The 18,682-nt window shown below is 34.3% G+C and overlaps 1 non-coding gene and 1 pseudogene across 1 annotated transcript; both read left to right on the top strand.

Annotated features, from left to right (window-relative positions):
• The first annotated feature begins 1,788 nt into the window (after window positions 1-1,788).
• On the top strand, window positions 1,789-1,949 carry LOC129228782 (U2 spliceosomal RNA; annotated as a pseudogene).
• Window positions 1,950-15,274: 13,325 nt separating this feature from the next.
• LOC129228774 (U2 spliceosomal RNA) lies at window positions 15,275-15,467 on the top strand. Its single transcript, XR_008580965.1, has one exon. It is a non-coding gene; the product is annotated as a U2 spliceosomal RNA (small nuclear RNA).
• The last annotated feature ends 3,215 nt before the right edge of the window (window positions 15,468-18,682 follow it).

Consider the following 18,682-nt stretch of genomic DNA (forward strand, 5'->3'; position numbering starts at 1 on the left):
GAGTATTTGGAGATTTTAGTGCAACATCTGACCGATATTACACAGAACAAAGCATTAAATTAGCAGAAGAATACATAAATCAGGTATTGCGAAGAGTGTCATTCTGTAAATATTGAGATTAACTTAGATTATAGCTGAAGCAGGCTTAGAACATTGACATTGAGAATTTCCTGCTTACTAGCATAAATGCTAAGGATCATATATTTAGATCTTATTTTAATTCAAAGCTTCAGCAACATTTTATTGACAATTAGGCTCTTATCTTAGAACCATGTGACAGTTGTGCAACCAAAGGGGGAGGGGGAGGGGAGAGGCATGGGGACTGCCCCTCCCGAGAAGGGCGAGTATATGAATTTTTCAAAAACATTCCATCGTTCCATCATATTGTTAAAGAGAAGAAATAAAACGCGCCTTGGGAAAACGAAGTAATTTTAATAGAAAAAAATGTAGAATGTTGGGGGGGGGGGGGGAATCTAAAGTCTTCAAAATGCAACACTACCGAAGCCCCGTCCCCCAGCCAAACCTATTCAAGAACTTCTCAAATCTCGTTTCCAAGGCTTCAATTTCGCAAAATTCCAGGGGACATTGCCTTCTAACAACATCAAAAATCGTTAAAGACTGCTTTTTTAGGAAGTAAAATTTTGAAAAACTGCCGACTCCGAAATGTTACCAAATGCGGTCTACAGTCACGTTTTCAATACTTAAATTTTGGAAAAATTCAGAACAAGTCCCTCGAACTTCTTTTTTCTAATACCATCCAATTCGTCTTAATTGGATTTTTTAAAAAGGACAATCAAATGAGGTGCTTAGCAATCAGTCCCCTTAAAATAGAGTAAACTGATGTTCCGGTTTAAAATCTGAAAATGAAAAAACTACAGTTTAAAATAAAAAAAAAAAAAAAAACAGAATCACTAAATATTGCTTTAAAACTTTGTCGTTTAGAATTTCTATTTCGAAATGATTTTAGGGAAGAGTCTCAGACCACCCACTTCCCTAACATCATCAAACGTTGTCGGCAACTGCGTTTTGGAACTTCAATTTCGAAAAATTGGGAGAGGGGTGATCAATTTCCCACCAGTTTTCAAAAAAATCGATTGGAAATAGTCCCTAAGTCCCCTCTCTGACCCTAACGTCAATAAATATCGCCTATAATAGCGTATTTAGGACTTCAGTTTCTAAAAATTTCTTCAGAAATCCTGACGAAATCTTCCTCCCCATAACATCACCCGGGTTGAGTAGGGTTGCCTGTGGGAAATTTGAGCATCAGGTTTGCAACTAAAAAATTGTTTATCGCCCAAATTTTGCGACGTAGCCAAGAGTCTAACAAATCGAATTATTTCCGCTCATCTCCCATTTTGTAGCATAAGGATTTTGGAAATAAATCTCAAAGCTTCTCAATAAAAGAAGAGATAGGCAATTTCACAGAACATCGATTTTTCAGTACGATATTAATAATGAACAGTGGATGATAGAATTCGGGGAAAGAATAAAAAGCTTATTAGCAACAGCTGCAACAGCATTGGGTTGCGTGCTATACTAGCACTTTTACTGCCATCTTTTGACAAAAATACGAACTATAACACCTGATTTGAGGGAATTCTTTTGAATATTTTTATCGAATATTTTCAAACAAACAACTGATTTGAGAAAAGAATTCCGTTTTACACTGAAAATGGAGAACAAATAATGTTTTTATGAAGTTGAATGTAAAAAATATAATAAATTATATGGTCACCACTTTATTTTCCATGGCTATTAATATATACAGATCCTGAGCAATTGCTCGTCATCGTTTCTCGGCCTTCATGGCTAAGATCATGTGTAGTATCTGTTCTTGTCAGAGTAATATGTGATACGCCATGCAATGGATGGCAAGAGTTTCTCCTACTTTTTGGGACAATCGCTGGACTGTGGAATTCCAACTCCAGCTCTCGTCCGGTGAGCAACATACTAAAATTAATGATTTAAAGACACTATTCCACACTGCCATAACCGTCGAGCGGTACCGGACAAATCGACGTGTTATACAGTGTTATACCTGCCAGGGGTTCAACCACCTGGCAGTTAACTGCTTTCGAAAAGTCCGCTGTGTCGTCTGCGGGGGGGAACACTCTCGTGACAAGTGCCCGGCCAAAATTAACAAGGAAAAGCCCAAATGTGTTAACTGTGGGGGTGATCACGTAGCCTCTTATAGGGGTTGCGTGGCCTTCCCCAAACCCAAAATCAACCTGGAAGGTAAACGAGCCGTTAACCGCGGAAGCGGTGCTAGCCGCAGAGTAGGAACTTCCTACGCTGAGGCAACTTCCAGTAATCTACCTGAGCATTCCACCCCTAATATTAAGGAGCCTAACTCCAGCAATGAAATTACTGATTTCATGCAACTTTTTGCGGAAATTAATAAAATATTTAACCTCTCAAAAGTCTTTTCCAAACTCAGGACGGCCCTCCCTATTCTAAAAAGTCAGGAAAATCTCATAGGCAAAATTTCTACTCTAGTCCAAATCTTTATTGATGAGGACTAAGTTTTTCTCCATTTTTATCCCCTTTTTTCATTTTAATTCAGTTCTGGACTCCAAATTTTCTTAAGTCATGTTTTGACCGCCAGGGAATGCTCCTACGTCATCGGCTTAACTTGCCGACCAATAAGCTTATTCCTCTCCGGAGGATCCATCCCACCAATGGCAAGACTTGGGAGGTGCGAGGCCACGCCTCAGGTACTCCCCAGGAACGTTCATTTAGATATTCGTCTCATTCTTCCTCCAGCGGCGGGTTGACCTGCAATTGCACTACTTGCAGGAAGGGCCCTCATAATACAATAAAATAGAATACCTCACCAAATTCCAAGCCACGCTTACTCTTTTGAACACTAGGTGGCAGGGCTGCACGGGGTCACTCAAAACTTGCGGCGGAAGTCTCTTTTGTATTGCTTCTTACGACGAATTGTTCTGTTTACGTATCTGTAATTTGATTGAATTTTTTTAATTAATCATGAATTTCAAAGGCGCAAAATTTTCGTAAAAAGAGGGGATGTTGTTCTGCTTTCGGGTACAGCATGAGGACAGGAGCAAATAAGATGTCAGAAATAAGGATGTTCAAATTTCTAAAGGTCCTGATCGTCGAATCAAAGCCAATGCTTTAAAGCGAAAGGATTGAATCTTAATGAATATTGTGTAGTAAATACACTTTGTGCGAGGTATTTACGAGCTGGAAACATTCACCTTAATTTCATCAGCATTGTATTTTTACTGTAATGTGTGAAGATCTATATTGATCTATATTAAATTGATTATTAGAAAAACTCAACATGAACAATTTTTTATTTGCTTCCTGCAAAGCTGAAAGTTTCCAGTGTTTTGACGGGTTTCAAACAGTTTGATTTGTGTGATTAAAATAAAGAACCACTATTCATTACCTCATGAGAAAAAAACTTCCCATAGCTCGAACTATCAATAACTCGAACCATTTAGCCCGTCTCTTGGGACTTCGAGTTATTGACGGTACTTTAATGTTAGGCGCTCTAATTGTAAACAAATTTAGATATTCGACAATCGGTAAACAAACACATTAATTAAAGTTATAGTATAGTATCATAGTATAGCTATTGGTATTACATTCAAAGCAATTTTAACGCAGGAGAAAGCACTCGAAGTTTAAATTTAAATTTTGTTATCTTTCAATTTTTTTTATGCCTATCAATCTTGCTACAGAAGCTAGTTGATTAAACAAAAAAAAAGTGAAATATATTAAATATCAATAAATATAATAAAATATATTAAATATCAAAACTGAAAATTAGGTAGCAACTGTAATAAGTGTGTGTGAACTGAAAAGCTACAACAGGAGAATTGATTGAATATGACACCAAAACTCCCTGTCATGGCCATTCTGTGTGAACACAGTGCAGAAAAGCTTCCATTTTTGAAAAAATAGCTTCAACTTAAGAATAGGAATTACAATTCACAACGTACCTGCAATCCAGTAGATTTGTGATATTTGAAAGCAGACTTTGTATCAACTTTATTTCTGTTAAGGAGGTATTCATAAATGCTTATCATTGAAATCGCGGTAATAATCGACAAACGAAGACTCGTTTTTTTTTTTTTTTTTTTTTTTTTTTTTTTTTTTTTTTTTTCTGTATTTAAAGGATCAGGAAAATCAGATCCGTTGATCGACAATTTTTGAGAATAGCAAAGCCTATTATACTCATTTAATGCATTAAAATACGCAAAAGACATGATTCTACCTAGAACTGAAAGAAAACAAAATTGCCTGAACACTGTAAACATCAATCGTTAGCAATAGATTCGCCATCCATCTACTAAAGGATCGGTAAGGTCACAGCCATTGAAAGATAATTTTTAACAATAACTAAGTTTGTCTTTCTTATTTAATGCATTGAAATACGCAGAAGACATTATTCTGCTTTTTAAAGAAGCACAACAAAATCGCTTTCGCTATGAACACCTATCTCTAGCAATGGAGATTGGCGCTTAACCGGAAATAAGTCTCGCTACTTCCGGTCTACGTCAGTGGTTTGTTTGTTTATTTAGGATATTTGGTGAATATGAACTAAGTCTAGATTTTAGCGCCATGAAGTAGGATCGAGGGGAAAGATACCAGTGACGTCAGGGTATTAGCGCCCGTAATTCTTCAACCACTTTTACCGTTTCAATGTTTAAAAGTTTCTTGGGGGTTAAGCTACAGAAACGAGCGAAATACAAGGCTGCATGTTTTGAGTCCCATACACAAACTAATAAGACGATACAAAAAAAAACAGTAACGCTAATTAAAATCTACAATACAAATTTTTAGTTTCTCTTGTGTAGTTTTGGATATACTTTATCCAATATGCGTGCTTTAAAGGGATAGAAAGCGGAAATTTTGCACAATAAAATTGAGCAAAAAAAGAAATGAAAATAATTTACTGTGCTTGGCAAGTTTCCTCTTGCGTCTACTTAATTTTGTTAGCCAAGACTTTGAAAAACAATAATAATATTTTATTTTAAACTTGTCTTAAAGAAAATGGAAGACATAAGACAGATATAAGGAATAAATAAAATATATTTGAATTTCGTGATACCCTATTTGAATATAAATACTGCCGATATTTTTAGATGATGGTTTTTTTACGCGAAGTAACTATAACTCTGACCAAGAGTTATAACAAACCTTGTTTTTGAAAACTGAAGTAGAACCTTATTAACCTATACTAATAGGGGGTCGAAGTCATCTGGATTTTTTAAAACAAATTAAACAAAATAACCTACGAATAGAACCAATGCACATAAATAAATACTTGAACACAGAAAGAATTGTATTTTGAATTCAAGAGAATGAATTATAAACCTGCATAGAGGGAGTTCAAGAATGAAATTACAACCTTACAAAAACACACTATTGCACTAACGCGTTCTTTATTTATAAAGTATGTACATTTAAATGGTACATACATGGGGACAGTGGCTGGATAAAGCGAAGTCCGCTTTTTTTTTTTCTCGCGCCCTCGAATCTGTGCGTCTTTGGCTTTTTGCACAAACCTGGATTTCCGAAGTGCTTTGGGAGTCCAGGTTGATGCCCTCTTGGGAGACCTAGTAAACCCCCGGGTGCCTCCGGCATGAAACATAGGTTTATTCAAAAAATTTCAGAAAAAAAAGAAATATTAAGCATTTAAAATATGAAACTAGAAAGAAAAAAAAAGAATAATGCAAAAGTTAATCAAACTAAAAAACATAAGGAGTTACTCACTAAAAAAAACTTAGCAGATAGGATAAAAAGCGTGTAAGTGGGATTTCATGCACTCTCCTGTATTTGACTGAGAGTTCAAATTGATTAATAGAGTAAATAATTTTTAAAAACAGTGGCATATTTTTCAAAAGAAGTCGATAAAACGAGGCGGCACGCAGAAAGTGGCTCGTTACACAGGTATTTTTAAGTGTTAGAGAGTGGGATAAGTAAGCACTTCTCGCGTGGGACGGAACAGGAACATGTATACTAGCCACATAAATAGTTTAGTCTGTAAGTCCGTGTATTAAATTAAATAATAATTTACTGAATATTCATTGTTTCCTCGTCAATTGCTACCACCAATGGTGGTTTATTTCGGGGGGCGGCAGATTTTGCCATTAAATGAAGGAATAAACTTTCTCTTCTTGTGATAAAACCATACAACAATAGTTTTTCCTTTACAAATATTCTACTTCACCCTTTTCTTAGAACATGGAGGGGGAGCCTGTTAATTTTGGCAGAGGCACTTACAAGCACCAGTGAGTAAACATATGACTCTCCGTCATGGGCGCAAAAAGGAGGGAAACAGTCTTGTCCCCATATTAAAAGAGGAAAATATACTGCTAACTTTGTGCTGTAGTCTTTATTGTGCAATTATGAAATACGAGTATTTGGAGATTTTAGTGCAACATCTGACCGATATTACACAGAACAAAGCATTAAATTAGCAGAAGAATACATAAATCAGGTATTGCGAAGAGTGTCATTCTGTAAATATTGAGATTAACTTAGATTATAGCTGAAGCAGGCTTAGAACATTGACATTGAGAATTTCCTGCTTACTAGCATAAATGGTAAGGATCATATATTTAGATCTTATTTTAATTCAAAGCTTCAGCAACATTTTATTGACAATTAGGCTCTTATCTTAGAACCATGTGACAGTTGTGCAACCAAAGGGGGAGGGGGAGGGGAGAGGCATGGGGACTGCCCCTCCCGAGAAGGGCGAGTATATGAATTTTTCAAAAACATTCCATCGTTCCATCATATTGTTAAAGAGAAGAAATAAAACGCGCCTTGGGAAAACGAAGTAATTTTAATAGAAAAAAATGTAGAATGTTGGGGGGGGGGGGGGAATCTAAAGTCTTCAAAATGCAACACTACCGAAGCCCCGTCCCCCAGCCAAACCTATTCAAGAACTTCTCAAATCTCGTTTCCAAGGCTTCAATTTCGCAAAATTCCAGGGGACATTGCCTTCTAACAACATCAAAAATCGTTAAAGACTGCTTTTTTAGGAAGTAAAATTTTGAAAAACTGCCGACTCCGAAATGTTACCAAATGCGGTCTACAGTCACGTTTTCAATACTTAAATTTTGGAAAAATTCAGAACAAGTCCCTCGAACTTCTTTTTTCTAATACCATCCAATTCGTCTTAATTGGATTTTTTAAAAAGGACAATCAAATGAGGTGCTTAGCAATCAGTCCCCTTAAAATAGAGTAAACTGATGTTCCGGTTTAAAATCTGAAAATGAAAAAACTACAGTTTAAAATAAAAAAAAAACAGAATCACTAAATATTGCTTTAAAACTTTGTCGTTTAGAATTTCTATTTCGAAATGATTTTAGGGAAGAGTCTCAGACCACCCACTTCCCTAACATCATCAAACGTTGTCGGCAACTGCGTTTTGGAACTTCAATTTCGAAAAATTGGGAGAGGGGTGATCAATTTCCCACCAGTTTTCAAAAAAATCGATTGGAAATAGTCCCTAAGTCCCCTCTCTGACCCTAACGTCAATAAATATCGCCTATAATAGCGTATTTAGGACTTCAGTTTCTAAAAATTTCTTCAGAAATCCTGACGAAATCTTCCTCCCCATAACATCCAGTGAGCTGTATAGTAACCCTGGAGTGCGGATCGGGTCGAATCGGATTGGGGTAGAGTGTAACCTTCGAATCTCGCCAATGTTCCCCTCGTTAGGCTTAGGAACTGGTCTTAGCATTGGAGTCTACGAGAACGCTCGCAAGCTTTAAAAAATATTTAAAAATAACCCATTTGCTTTTTGTTATCAAATGACCGGTTTTTAGCCACATCACGTTGTCGGTCGGCTGAATATATACATCATTAAACAGAACAATTCTTTACTTTTATTTAGTATTAGAATAAAAATTTGGCTACTTTTCGGCAACCATTATTGCCAAGACTCGGGTTGACGTGAGATGACGTAGAAGGAGAGGGAGGGAACTTCCATCTCTCGGAGCGCTCGCAGATATGTTTTTCTTTCCCTTCGTTTTTTGTTTGTTTCGCTTAATAAGAGTAAGAATAAACAGATACTTTGTTCATGAAAATTTTAATTGTATAATTAAAAATGTTAGTATTTTTCATCGAGGATTATTTAATACAGTACTTCTTAAACAAATGCAGATTTATTTCAATTTATTAACCATTTACCTACTGTAAAAGCACTTAAACGAGTCGTAATTTTTGCGAAAATGAACGTATCGGTGACTTTGCGAGATAAAAAATTTAGTGAATTGTATGTGAATAGAATAGAAAGTTTAAATATTTCGGCTTAAATTTTCGCGATAATAATGAGCTCGCGAAAATTAAAGTAAAACGAAAACAAGTCTTTTTACATTCACAGTATTGTTTTTGTATGTTTCTCTCTTTATCTCTTTTCTACAAGGAAGTTTTAGGTTTTCTTTCTCAAGTATTCAGCAGATATTTTTTTGTAAGTATTGTGTTGTCTTCCTAAAATTTATTCAAAAAAAAAAAAAAACCAACATTATCAGAAACATAAAAAAAAAAAGGTTTTTAGCTAAAACTATGAGGTATAATAATTTTTGAATCACAGATTTTTTTTTCCCCGATCGTCAGGAAAGAATTTATTGAAGAAAAAAACTTATCAATTTTCCTTTTACACAATTCCGAGTTTTTTTTTTTACAGATTTGTGATATATCGCATTATATTTTCATCTTTTTGAGAACTATTTCTTTTGCAATGTAAAGAAACAGTTGGAAAAAATTAAAAGAAATTATGTTTAAACTCGCAACATTATTATTAATTATTTTAAATTCATAAACACTTAGAAAGTTAACAACAAAGTTATCTAAGAATAACAAAAATCAAAAAATTTTTATTCTCATAAAAGATTAGCACTTTCTTCTTCATTTTCTTCAGTTTTATTCTATACAGATTTGGCATTTAAAAGCTGTGGAAACTAAACTTTTTAAAACTAACAGGAATTCAGAAATTAAAAAGTACCTTTAAAAAGCAGTCGTATAGCATAAAGTCATAATGTGACGGTACTTCCCAATATGGAGTATCTACGTATTTTTCTTAGATTCATTTACATCTACAAAGAATGTCGGAACTATATAGGCTTGGATCTACCTAAGCTACCAGCCTATGGGGGGGGGGGGCTCCATTAAGCCCCTACAGATTTTGTTGCAGGGGGACCTAAAATGTACGGATACGAGCCTGAAACCATAGTTGTGCATATCAGTTGATGCTTTGATAGTTGTGCATATCAGTTGATGCTTTGTGTTGTGACAAGAAATAATTTTCTGAGCTTCAATTGTGGAGGTTCTAAGCAGGTCCGAATCTACATTCCGACATAATTAACTAGCTGCTTCGCCCTACTTTGCAAAGTCTACCTCGGAAATGAAGGTTATGTCAAGTGACGTTCAACAATCAGGCTTGAACAAGAAAACTTTTCAAAATTTCCCGACAGATTGCGGAAAAATAACCAAAAAGGAAATTTTTTAAACTCCTTGACTTCAAGAAAAGCCTCAAAACAAAAGCTAGAATTTCAGTATTTATAAGATTGCAAATATATTTAACGCATGTGAATAAGAATGAGAACCAGGTTGGAGGAGAGCATAATATGGTGCTGTGTGCATATCTATAGAATGGTGCGCGGCTCTTGCCCCTATCACAGGGCTAAAATACCTTACACTATGCCATTTACCAAACCTTTAAATTAATTTCTCCGTAACCCCTCTTCCCTTCCACCCATTAGCAAATATTTTTAAAACATTTCTTAAACAAGCACACACACAAAGCATGATCAAACAAAATCACTTTGGTTTGTCAATAAGATTAATATATAATTGCAATAAGTTAATAGAGAATGGATCGTTGGAATGGACCCGAATATGGATACGTTGAGAAAGTGGACGCTTTGAATCAACCGTGAGAAAGTATTTTTCTGCAGTGACCAACGCTTGTTTTTCTTCTTTTGATCAAAAGCATCCCATTGCTGAGGGTGTGTGTTCTTCGAATGAAGCCCCCCTTCCCCGATTGAAGATAGCAGTACAAAGAAAACAAACGAGGCAAACGCTTAAAAGGTCCTCCTTCCCCCAAAACCGTAATAAAACTGTCCTCTTCATTCTTGCGTTGACGAATTGTTTTCCGCCTATTTCCGTGGGAAAAGTAGGAAAATGGTTAAAAATAAAGGCACATTTTAAGCCTATATCCCAATCCTTTATTTAAATAAAGTTGAAGAAAGAAGTTAATAAAAATGTGTACGCAAACATAAAATGAAAAATACAAAATAAAATTAAAAAATGCGATTTTGTAGCTGCATGAACTAAAAAGTAAAAAACAAATATCAGTAGCGAGATCCTCAGTAATGAACCTTCCCGTATTGTAATTAATGTATATTTATATTTCTGGGGTAATGCAACGTCCCCATAGTCTATTAATTCTTGCTGTATTAATAAACTATGCTTACTATACATAAACTACTACTTACTGCTGTAATAATAATACCCCATGAGTGAGTATCGGATTGGGGAAGGGGGGTACTCCCTCATGGGCGGTAAGGAGGGGTCCTTACCACAAATGTTCATGTTTTGAACGTTTTACCTCTCTTGCACCTCAAACGAATGTTCTCTTCCTCTCCAAAAAAAAAGGATATTTAACTAAATAGTGGAAACTAATTAGGGGAATGCTACTTCGAAAAATTTTAAGTGAGGGGAGGGGGACGGTGGTCATATTTGGATTCAGGAGCTCATTTTTCCACATGAATCAGTAAGAATGATGTGAAAAGAATTTTTGAAGAGGCTTTTTCATTTCTTTTCTTTTATTATTATTATTATTATTATTAATTTGATCGCGCAGTGTTATCAAAAAGAAGTATGTTTTTCTTTAAAAAAAAGATACAGTTGTTGCAAATCAGTAAGTTGTGGTAATCGTAAAATAATTATGAAAACAAAACAAAACATGAAAAGAATTCGCTTAGAATTACAAAATACGTGGTAAAAGAAATGTATTAGAAATTCAGAGTGATGTTTCAGAATTAATATTTCAGAATCATTCCCCCATTGTATACATTAGTGAGGGAATGACAGTGAAGGAATTGCTGCAATTTGATTTCAACAGCCACGACCCAGGCGTAATAAATTTCTGAATTTAAGCACACAAATATTCTTTAACAAGGAAGTAACGATTATTCACTTTTCATGCATTATTTTATTATCCTTTTCTTATGAAAACAGAGTGGGGAAATGACAAACGTAAAAAAAAAACGTTACCTGATTTGGTGAACTCAGATCTCTACTTTATTCTACTTTTTTTCAGCTGTTAATTACTAAAGGTGAATTCCAAGAAAAAGGAGACATGGCACTTGAGTTTTAAAAATTAATAATCTACCACTTGCCATATACTATTCTCTTCAGAAATAATTGAATTTCTTGAATCTTAACCTGTTTTTCCCAAATAGTTTGATGACTTTCAGAAAATCAAGTGCAAAATCAAGTTTTCTGTTTATGTTTTTACGCAGCAAAAATCTCTGCTTTGTTACATCTGTAATTCAAATAAACTTATTATCAACATATAATATTTAGGTTAACTTTCATCTTTTGAATGTCTAGGTAAACTTTTTGGTAAGTTTTTTCAAGTTTCTTTATTTCAACCATGAAATAGATCCATAAATAAAGTGACAATTTGATGTCCTTCCGTTACTGAAATACTACATCGCAATTAGTTCACCAAGAACCTATGGGATATAGAAGTTTTTTTTTTTTTTTTTTTTTTTTTTTTAATGCAAAGCTGAATTTTGTCCCTTGTCTAGGAGGCATAGTTAAAATTTTAGTAGATATTTAATTTATATGGTTTTTAATGGCAACGGAAGGACTAAAAAAAAAAAAAAACTTTAACGGAAGGGCATTTATCTATAAGCTAATGCAGGTTGCAGGGTATTATTTAAGAACGCTAGTAGAAAACAAACTATTGTTTAAAGTAAGTAAGCACATTTAAGACGGGCCTGATAATCGTCTTATCATCCATTTTAATCGTAAGCTTTTATTCATGCATGCGATTGGTGACGAGGGAAAGATCACTGACTTAAAAATTTTATCTGTTGCCAGTTTCTGTTAAATAAACAAAATACTTCTTATTTATTTCAGCAAGAAAGGCTTCGAAAAAGATTTAAAAATTTCCCTTGATCCTACTTTTGGGTGTAGCTACACTTGGAAGTTTAGTTACATTTCCTTTTCCGTGCTGTCCTCTGTTATTTAGAGAGAGAGAAAAATCATTTGAATTTTGACACCTTGAGTTTTCCGCCAACACGAATTGCGATAGGACCCTACTCGTTGAAGTTCATATTCCTACAGATGAAATGGAATGTAAATGGCAAAGAAATCTGCACCCGTCCAAGAATGACACATAATTTTCCAGAATAGATAATACGAGGCATATCCATGAAAAATAAAATAGTGATAAGGATGCAGTAATTAAGATTGTGATTTTATGACTGATGTCCACCAATACATTTATCAGAAAGATTATTTACAGCGTATTACGTTATGTATTTTTATTTCTTATCAGTGTTAACTGATGGGAATGAGTAATCGGGAAATTTTGAATTTAGATAAAGTTTTACTGTTTAAATTCATCCATACAGGAGTTTTCGCCTGAAAAAACGTAATTTTAAACAAAAAAAAATATTTTTTAAGTGTAAAGTCTGCTTGAGTTAGACCCTGAAAAAAAAATGAATAAAACCAATCCGCTGACGATTTGTAACTATGATGACGAAAATTTCGCTCTCTAAATAAATACTACTAACAACCATCGTCATGGTAATCTGAAAAGACTCCAAGGATGACCACTCGTAAAAGGAGAGTAAAATCCTTTTTGGTGAAGTGAGGATGTGAGGATAGTAATCGTTATTGCTCAAAAAAAAAAAAAAAAAAAATTCTGAAAAAAATATAAATAAAATCAAACCGCACATGATTTGTAACTATGAAGGCGAAATTTCGCTCTTAAATAAGTAATAAAAACAACAATCTCATGGTAATCAGGTACCATGATGATGGGTAATCATGGTAAAATCAGAGCAACATCAAACTTGGGAAATGAGTGAGGATAGTACGCAATTCGTGATTGCTCAAAAAAAAAAAAAAACCTATTTTCTTTTATATGTGTTCGGACTGACTCTTTGATAGCAATCGAAAGAACACATTTTTTCTGCTTACAAAAGGATTCGTTTCGGATTGGGACTTCTGATTCATATTGAACTGAAGGTATAAATAACCTTTCTGAAGTAAGTTTTGAGAAAAATTCTAAGCCTTTATTTACGCGATTGGTAACGATTTCATTATACTCGACGTTAAATCCCGGTTATCACAAATTTGCCATTTCAACTGCGTTTGCGCACGGACTTAGCTTTTTGGGCTTTCTGTTTTAAGATTTCGTGTTGCTTGTTTATATTTAGGCTGTGCTAGAGTCCCAACAAATTAATGAATGCGATTAGAGTATTTTCACAGCAATTTCGGGATACATTATATGAAATTATGGATATGAATAACTGATAATCTTTATAAAGAAAAGAGAAAAATGACACTTCAATATTTATTGGTTTGGAAATATTTATTTAACGTAAACGTAAAACACGTTATGTAATTCAAAAATGATCTGAATATTACAAATATCCGTCTTTTGCGGATATTTTACGTTAGGTGTAAACAGCTTAATATTATACATTTCTATTTAGGTTGAGGGTTCGGCTTTGTATTGGAAGTGATGCTACAGATCGAGTACACTCTTCTGAGGTTAAAAATTTGGCCCTGAAAAACACCTTTGTTTGATAGAAAAATCAAACTCCGTATCCATTAATATTTCAGACGCAAAACTCTATCTTTACCGAGGCGTAAAAACTAAATCAAAGAAAGCTTTGTAATTTCTAATTTTTGTTTGTTCTCATCTCATATTAACAAATTTAAATGTTTTTCATTAGTTTGATCAAGAGTTTCGAAATCAGCAAAGTCCGTGCGCAAGCGCAGTTGAAATGGCAAATTTGTGATAACCGGGATTTAACGTCGAGTTTTCATTATTGGCACACAATAGTAGAAAGCTTAATCATTTAAAATTCTTATATACTGTCAATTCCTATGAGTTAACAAACAAAACACTTGTAATTGATTTTAGTAAGGGATTTTCAATTTTTTCTCGTGATTCTGCTTTTACGACTAGCAAAACTCAGTAATTGTGATTATCTTTCTTTTTGCTTGTTTTCTCATTTCTCTATAAAAAATATTTGAATTTAATGCGCGCTTTTTCCCACGAGATTCATCTTAAAATGAGCTGAGGCAATCGAAGTCGCGATTATTTTATTTTTTTAATTTAATATAAGTTCTTGAACTACTAACTACTGTAACATATTTCACGTTAAATATAAGTGTCAAGTCCACCCTTTATGGTTTTACAACAGGATACGGTACACAACACAACAATACTTCATTTAAGTTTCAATTGCATCAATTATTTTCTTTCAAGAGAAAAACAAAACTGCCAGTCCCCCTAAAAAGCGCAGCTATTGCATCACTGGTTGCATCCAATGAGACCCAGTGCAAGAGCAAAAATCGTAACGCCAGCGAAACAGCGATAATCTTACAAATCTAGTCTTCTGCTCAACCCCGTTCTCCCGCCAAGCGAGCTCAAGTTTCCACTATTGTAGCTTCTCTCCAGGATACTATATACAGCTCAATGATAACATCACCCGGGTTGAGTAGGGTTGCCTGTGGGAAATTTGAGCATCAGGGTTGCAACTAAAAAATTGTTTATCGCCCAAATTTTGCGACGTAGCCAAGAGTCTAACAAATCGAATTATTTCCGCTCATCTCCCATTTTGTAGCATAAGGATTTTGGAAATAAATCTCAAAGCTTCTCAATAAAAGAAGAGATAGGCAATTTCACAGAACATCGATTTTTCAGTACGATATTAATAATGAACAGTGGATGATAGAATTCGGGGAAAGAATAAAAAGCTTATTAGCAACAGCTGCAACAGCATTGGGTTGCGTGCTATACTAGCACTTTTACTGCCATCTTTTGACAAAAATACGAACTATAACACCTGATTTGAGGGAATTCTTTTGAATATTTTTATCGAATATTTTCAAACAAACAACTGATTTGAGAAACGAATTCCGTTTTACACTGAAAATGGAGAACAAATAATGTTTTTATGAAGTTGAATGTAAAAAATATAATAAATTATATGGTCACCACTTTATTTTCCATGGCTATTAATATATACAGATCCTTGTCATCGATTCTCGGCCTTCATGGCTAAGATCATGTGTAGTATCTGTTCTTGTCAGAGTAATATCTGATACGCCATCCAATGGATGGCAAGAGTTTCTCCTACTTTTTGGGACAATCGCTGGAGTGTGGAATTCATTCTACCTCCAGCGGCGGGTTGACCTGCAATTGCACTACTTGCAGGAACGGCCCTCATAATACAATAAAATAGAATACCTCACCAAATTCCAAGCCACGCTTACTCTTTTGAACACTAGGTGGCAGGGCTGCACGGGGTCACTCAAAACTTGCGGCGGAAGTCTCTTTTGTATTGCTTCTTACGACGAATTGTTCTGTTTACGTATCTGTAATTTGATTGAATTTTTTAAATTAATCATGAATTTCAAAGGCGCAAAATTTTCGTAAAAAGAGGGGATGTTGTTCTGCTTTCGGGTACAGCATGAGGACAGGAGCAAATAAGATGTCAGAAATAAGGATGTTCAAATTTCTAAAGGTCCTGATCGTCGAATCAAAGCCAATGCTTTAAAGCGAAAGGATTGAATCTTAATGAATATTGTGTAGTAAATACACTTTGTGCGAGGTATTTACGAGCTGGAAACATTCACCTTAATTTCATCAGCATTGTATTTTTACTGTAATGTGTGAAGATCTATATTGATCTATATTAAATTGATTATTAGAAAAACTCAACATGAACAATTTTTTATTTGCTTCCTGCAAAGCTGAAAGTTTCCAGTGTTTTGACGGGTTTCAAACAGTTTGATTTGTGTGATTAAAATAAAGAACCACTATTCATTACCTCATGAGAAAAAAACTTCCCATAGCTCGAACTATCAATAACTCGAACCATTTAGCCCGTCTCTTGGGACTTCGAGTTATTGACGGTACTTTAATGTTAGGCGCTCTAATTGTAAACAAATTTAGATATTCGACAATCGGTAAACAAACACATTAATTAAAGTTATAGTATAGTATCATAGTATAGCTATTGGTATTACATTCAAAGCAATTTTAATGCAGGAGAAAGCAGTCGAAGTTTAAATTTAAATTTTGTTATCTTTCAAATTTTTTTTATGCCTATCAATCTTGCTACAGAAGCTAGTTGATTAAACAAAAAAAAAGTGAAATATATTAAATATCAATAAATATAATAAAATATATTAAATATCAAAACTGAAAATTAGGTAGCAACTGTAATAAGTGTGTGTGAACTGAAAAGCTACAACAGGAGAATTGATTGAATATGACACCAAAACTCCCTGTCATGGCCATTCTGTGTGAACACAGTGCAGAAAAGCTTCCATTTTTGAAAAAATAGCTTCAACTTAAGAATAGGAATTACAATTCACAACGTACCTGCAATCCAGTAGATTTGTGATATTTGAAAGCAGACTTTGTATCAACTTTATTTCTGTTAAGGAGGTATTCATAAATGCTTATCATTGAAATCGCGGTAATAATCGACAAACGAAGACTCGTTTTTTTTTTTTTTTTCTTTTTTCTGTATTTAAAGGATCAGGAAAATCAGATCCGTTGATCGACAATTTTTGAGAATAGCAAAGCCTATTATACTCATTTAATGCATTAAAATACGCAAAAGACATGATTCTACCTAGAACTGAAAGAAAACAAAATTGCCTGAACACTGTAAACATCAATCGTTAGCAATAGATTCGCCATCCATCTACTAAAGGATCGTAAGGTCACAGCCATTGATAGATAATTTTTAACAATAACTAAGTTTGTCTTTCTTATTTAATGCATTGAAATACGCAGAAGACATTATTCTGCTTTTTAAAGAAGCACAACAAAATCGCTTTCGCTATGAACACCTATCTCTAGCAATGGAGATAGGCGCTTAACCGGAAATAAGTCTCGCTACTTCCGGTCTACGTCAGTGGTTTGTTTGTTTATTTAGGATATTTGGTGAATATGAACTAAGTCTAGATTTTAGCGCCATGAAGTAGGATCGAGGGGAAAGATACCAGTGACGTCAGGGTATTAGCGCGCGTAATTCTTCAACCACTTTTACCGTTTCAATGTTTAAAAGTTTCTTGGGGGTTAAGCTACAGAAACGAGCGAAATACAAGGCTGCATGTTTTGAGTCCCATACACAAACTAATAAGACGATACAAAAAAAAAACAGTAACGCTAATTAAAATCTACAATACAAATTTTTAGTTTCTCTTGTGTAGTTTTGGATATTCTTTATCCAATATGCGTGTTTTAAAGGGATAGAAAGCGGAAATTTTGCACAATAAAATTGAGCAAAAAAAGAAATGAAAATAATTTACTGTGCTTGGCAAGTTTCCTCTTGCGTCTACTTAATTTTGTTAGCCAAGACTTTGAAAAACAATAATAATATTTTATTTTAAACTTGTCTTAAAGAAAATGGAAGAGATAAGACAGATATAAGGAATAAATAAAATATATTTGAATTTCGTGATACCCTATTTGAATATAAATACTGCCGATATTTTTAGATGATGGTTTTTTTACGCGAAGTAACTATAACTCTGACCAAGAGTTATAACAAACCTTGTTTTTGAAAACTGAAGTAGAACCTTATTAACCTATACTAATAGGGGATCGAAGTCATCTGGATTTTTTAAAACAAATTAAACAAAATAACCTACAAATAGAACCAATGCACATAAATAAATACTTGAACACAGAAAGAATTGTATTTTGAATTCAAGAGAATGAATTATAAACCTGCATAGAGGGAGTTCAAGAATGAAATTACAACCTTACAAAAACACACTATTGCACTAACGCGTTCTTTATTTATAAAGTATGTACATTTAAATGGTACATACATGGGGACAGTGGCTGGATAAAGCGAAGTCCGCTTTTTTTTCCTCGCGCCCTCGAATCTGTGCGTCTTTGGCTTTTTCACAAACCTGGATTTCCGAAGGGCTTTGGGAGTCCAGGTTGATGCCCTCTTGGGAGACCTAGTAAACCCCCGGGTGCCTCCGGCATGAAACATAGGTTTATTCAAAAAATTTCAGAAAAAAAAGAAATATTAAGCATTTAAAATATGAAACTAGAAAGAAAAAAAAAGAATAATGCAAAAGTTAATCAAACTAAAAAACATAAGGAGTTACTCACTAAAAAAAACTTAGCAGATAGGATAAAAAGCGTGTAAGTGGGATTTCATGCATTCTCCTGTATTTGACTGAGAGTTCAAATTGATTAATAGAGTAAATAATTTTTAAAAACAGTGGCATATTTTTCAAAAGAAGTCGATAAAACGAGGCGGCACGCAGAAAGTGGCTCGTTACACAGGTATTTTTAAGTGTTAGAGAGTGGGATAAGTAAGCACTTCTCGCGTGGGACGGAACAGGAACATGTATACTAGCCACATAAATAGTTTAGTCTGTAAGTCCGTGTATTAAATTAAATAATAATTTA

The sequence above is a fragment of the Uloborus diversus genome, chromosome 8, assembly GCF_026930045.1.
Source record: "Uloborus diversus isolate 005 chromosome 8, Udiv.v.3.1, whole genome shotgun sequence".
Classification (NCBI taxonomy): Eukaryota; Metazoa; Arthropoda; class Arachnida; order Araneae; family Uloboridae; genus Uloborus; species Uloborus diversus.